This window comes from Dendrobium catenatum, unplaced genomic scaffold, assembly GCF_001605985.2.
Source record: "Dendrobium catenatum unplaced genomic scaffold, ASM160598v2 fragScaff_scaffold_1660, whole genome shotgun sequence".
NCBI lineage: Eukaryota > Viridiplantae > Streptophyta > Magnoliopsida > Asparagales > Orchidaceae > Dendrobium > Dendrobium catenatum.
Window position 1 is genome coordinate 1 of NW_021320122.1, and position 5,591 is coordinate 5,591.

Below are 5,591 nucleotides of genomic sequence, written 5' to 3' on the forward strand. Positions count from 1 at the left end.
ATCCTGGCTCTTTCCTTTCCTATTCTACCAAACTCCTTCCTCTCATTCGGAAGAACCCTCACGTCTTCCTCGCATGTTAGTGAAACCCCACCCCATCTACCCCTCTCTCTTGCAAAATACCCCTCTCGTCACCTCTCTGTTCTGCACAACGCCAAGGCCGGACTGTTGGTTAGCCTTGGGATAATTTTGATGATATCATTCTAAATAACCAATTCACCCCGCCCCTTAGTTATCCTTAGGATAATTCATAGGTCTATCAACCTATACAGACTTTGCAACTGGTATTATAGATAATTTAAAATTTAAAGTTTAGATTACTTTTTGAAAATTGATTATGGCTACTTTTAGAAATTATAACACACCTGAAGGGTATTCGGTCACTAGATCCCCATTGTTTGATAATATCCCTTTCAATTTTTAGAAAATAATAATATCAACTTTTCTTCAATCGCTTGATTATCGCATGTGGATTTTAGTACAAGAAGGATACACTTGGCATCCTAGACTTGTAGATGGCATTAGAACTGAAACATCATTTACTGACTGGACTGTAGAAGAATGAGACTAAGATCAATTAAACACAAATATTTAAATAGTTTCTTTTGTGCAGTTAAATCTGAAGACTACATGTGTGTTTCTACCTGTAAAAGTGGAAAAAAATTGGGATAGAATTTGTATCACTTATAAAGGGACTAAAGAAGTGAAACAATCTAGATTAAATATTCTCTTGCATGATTATGAAATGTTTCATATGAAATCAAATGAATCGATCACTGATATGTACACAAATTTCACTCAAATAATCACCTGCTTGCGTGCTTTAGGTAGGGAATTAATGTTAAGAGAGTTGCTACATAGCTTTGCATGTTTTATATTCTTACAACTTGTATATTCTTTATGATTCCAAATATTATTATTTTTATTGTTATTTTCTCCTAACACATTTTTGGAAGAATTATTTTTGCTCTTGTGTGTACTAACATTTTAGGAAAAATCATACTCCAGATTGTTGAAGACTTCAAATCATGTTCAGCTTAGAATACTTTATAAATTGAATTCTGTATTTTTTCATTTTATTGAGTCTGAGAGAGTATGATTGTATTTGAGTAACTTAGCACACACACATCGGGGGAGAGTTTTAAAATTCACAATTTTTGATACGGATCATATAGTACAAATAATGTTCGTATGGGACGATCTGATCAGTTATACTCCTTGAAGAGCAATGAAACGAACAGAGGGAGTGAAAAATTTTTCTAAGTACTAATCGTCCAGACGAATTGTCCTGTTCGTCCTTGGACGATATCCTCTAGATTTTCACTTTGAACAGTTCGTCCAGATAAATTGTCCTATTCATCCCTAGACGATATCCTTTGGATTTTCACTTTGAATAGTTCATCCAGACGAATTGTCCTTTTCATCTCTGGATGATATCCTATGGATTTTCACTTTGAACTATTCGTCCAGATGAATTGACCCCTTCGTCCTTGGACGATGTCCTCTGTACTTTGAACTTGTGATATGTCCTGCTTTTTCATCCCAGCAAACCTTGGAAATAACGGTTTGTACTAGACAAATCATGATAGTACGGGACGATGATCGGGTACGAAGACAGTTCGTAACATTGAGGTCGTACGCAACAGTTTTTACACTTTTCGTACGTACGAAAGTTGATCGTACATAATTAAAATTTTACAATTTTTCGGACGATTATTTGTGTCTTTCTTATAAAAGGGTCACTTAAAACTATCATATAATGTTTTTTTCATTTTGTTCTTCGTGAATACTGAAGGGATATTGAAGGAGAGAGTGTTTGGAGAAGAGTTCTTACTACTGGAGTGTGAATGGTTCACTTGATTACTAAAAGGTAAGAATCTCTATTTGTGATTTGTGATTACTTCACTCTTTTTTCTTATCCTTCTAGATTTCTTGTGATAAGATCTTTCAAGGAGATCGGGTTCTCTTCCTACACTTGGAGAGTGTGAAAGGATGAAGGGTTCTCTGCTTACACTTGGAGGGTGTGAAAGGACGAAGGGTTCTCTGCCTACACTTAGAGAGTGTGAAAGGATGAAGGATTCTCTGCCTACACTTGGACAGTATGAACAGCCGACAGTTCTCTACCGACACTTGGAGGGTGTAAAAGTATGACGGTTCTCTGCCGCATCGGGTAGTGGTGGAAGAGAGTTTTTGTAAAGGCTTCTCTGCCTTGCTTTCGGGGCAAAAGGAGAAACACTTGTGATAATAGTGCAATACATGAAGTGGGAGACTTTAGGGAGTGGATGTAGGTCGTGTTTGACCAAACCACTATAAATCTTGTGTCTTTTATTTTCTGCTGCCTTTTTTACTTTACTATTTTTGTTTATTTGTGGTTGAAAAAAAATTTAATCGGTTTAAAAAGAGGAATTTTTAAATTATCAATTCACCCCCTCCTCTTGGTTAGCCATTGAGACATAAGCTTAGGTCTAATATTCTAATTCATAATTAATAAGTTTCAATAATTAATGAATGCATAAAAAGTGAATAAAATACTTCATTATTTGCCTACTTTTTATGATACTAAAATAACTACTATTATAGAGTTTAAAGATTTAATTGTTTATTCCATTGACAATCTTTTTGGATCACTAATTACTTATAAGCAAGAAGTGACTCAAAGACAGATTGATGTAGGTGAGAAGCAAAAGGAGAAAAACATAGCTTTGAAAGTGGAAGACTCGGAGAGTGATCAATCTCAGCCTGAGGGTGAATTCACATTGCTTTCAGACAAGGTAATTTAGGAGTTTTCTAAAAAGGAAGCAAATGAGACGCCATCAGTGGAATAAAGGTAAATTCTATAAAAATCTTAAGGCTTTTAACGATGTGATTTGTTATTAATGCAGAAAGCTTGGACACATCAAATCTGATTGCCCTAATATCAAAGTCAATTCTAGCAAGGAGAAGGTGGAGGATAAAACAAATGTGAGGAAGGGAAAGAAGATGTTACAGAGAGCATTTTAGGCAGGCTCAGCTTCATATTCATCAGAAATAGATGTAAAGAAAGAAGTCACCAACCTGTGTTTGATGGCCGACAAACTTTATCAGTTAAATCAAGAAAATGTATGTGACTTAACTTATAAAGAGTTATTTTATGTTTCTGAAAAGATTTATAAAGCATATAAAAAACTTAAGAAAATGCATGCTAGGTTAAATTTTGATTTCCTTGAACTACGAAAAGAGCATAAAATTCTTAGGAAATATCACTCATTAATTGATAGCAACCACGTGAAACTACTAAATGAGTACGATGAATTGAATAAACAGTATGAGTTATTGAAATTATCCCACATTGAACTTGAAAAACATTTTAAAACTTTTATGGATGAATCTGATAGTTGAGAGCACAATTTAAAAGTTGATAATGTTGTGTAAGAGTGTACAAACTCATTTTTTAAAGCACAATTGAATGCATATGAAAAGAACATAATTCCACCTACACCTGGATAATTTTTTAATCCTGACAAAAGATTAAAATCATAAAACCTAGAAAAAGTCAAGTTTATATAAATAAATTTAAAAATCATTTTCCTAGAGTTGAATGCTTTTCTTGTGGCATGATTGGGCACATATCCAAAACTTTCACTATTCATAAAAAAAATATATCTAGTGTAGAGACCAAAGATGCATAAAATAATATATATCATACATACATCTAGTTTAATTTTTTCCAAGAGGTGAACCCGGGTTCCCAAGACTAATGTTTGATCATTTTATAGAAACGCTCTCATACAAGACCTCATTAGAGCATTTGATACCTGGAAAGTAGATGTTTATAGCATATGACAGAAATCACTGCACAATTTATATTGCTGGAAGTCATGAATGGAGGCAAGATTATACTAGGAGATAATACAATATGATTAGAAATTTGAATAATTTTTTTCATTGAGAATATTTTACCTATATAATATTTAAAGCATAATCTGTTGAATATTAACAGCTATGTGATAAGGGTTATAATGTTAAATTTATTCCCACTAAGTACATATTAAGTCAAAATAGAAATGATGTACTACATGAAATTAAGGTAAATAATGTGTATATGCTAGATTTAAATTATATTAAATCTCCTAATACTTTTTGTTTGAAAATAACTTATGATGAATCATGGTTATGGCATAGGAGATTTTGTCATGCTAGCATGAAAAATCTTAGAAAATTGTCCAAAAAGAACTTGTTAGACGTATACCTAAACTAGATTTTACTGAGAATCACCTGTGTGATGTATGTCAACTAGAAAAATATGTGAACTTCTCTTTTCATTCCATTAAGGATCTTAAAACTAGCAAACCATTGGAGATTATTCATATGGTTCTTTTTGGACCCGTTAGCATTGTAAGTCTAGAAGGTAATGTATATGAATTTATGATTGTTGATAATTTTTTTTATTCACTTGGGTGAAATTTTTATTTCATAAAAGTGAATCATTTGAGAAATTAAAAAAACTTTTTGACTTAGATTTAGAGAAAGCTAAGGTGTGAAATCTTATCTATTCAAAGTAATCATGGATATGAATTTGAAAATGAAAATTTTGAAAAGTTTTTGTAAAGAGAAAGAAATTGATCATAATTTTTCAGTACCTAGGACCCCTCAGCAGAATGGGGTAATTGAAAGAAAGAACATAACATTAATTGAAGCTGCTAGAGCTATATTGGTAAAATATTCACTTTCAAAATGTTTTTGGACTAAAGCGATTAGTACAGCTTATTATATTTTGAATTGGGTGAATATTAGATAAAAATTTAATAAAACACCCTATGAGTTTTTTAAGGGTAGAACATCAAATTTGTCACATTTGCATATTTTTGGATATAAGATGTTCATTCATAATAATGAAAAAAAAAATTCGAAAAAATTTTATCCAAAATCTGATGAAAGAATTTTTCTTGGATACTCTAGTGTTGGAAAATTATATAGAGTATTTAAAAAAAAATTGGTAGTTGAGAAAACCACTCATGTTATATTTAATGAATCTAAAATTTTAGAAGAGCCAAATTTGAAAGAGAATCATATTAAAAATAGCTCCAAAAGAATAGAAAAGATTGATTTGGAAGAGAACATGAAAATAGAAAATCATTTGCCTAAAGAGTTGAAATTTTCTAAAAATCACCCTTATAAATTGATTTTAGGTGAGTGAGGGTGTTATGACTAAGCATAGACTTAGCAAAGAAGTAAATTATTCTGCCTTTATATCAATGATTGAATCCATAAATATTAATCAAATACTTTTGGATGAATTTTAGATTTTGGCCATACGAGAAGAGTTGAATCAATTTGTAAGGAATGATGTTTGAGAATTGATTGAAAGACAAAATGATCAAAGTGCAGTTGGAACTAAGTGGTGTTTAAAAATAAAATAAATGATTAAGGAGTTGTGATTAAAAGTAAAACTAGATTGATGGCTAAGGGATATAATCAAATAGAAGAGATTGATTTTGAAGAGATTTTTGCCCCTATAACAAGTCTTGAAGCAATTAGAGTTTTGTTAGCTTTTGCCTATTTTAAATGATTTAAATTATATCAGATAGATGTTAAGAGTATCATTATGAATGGGA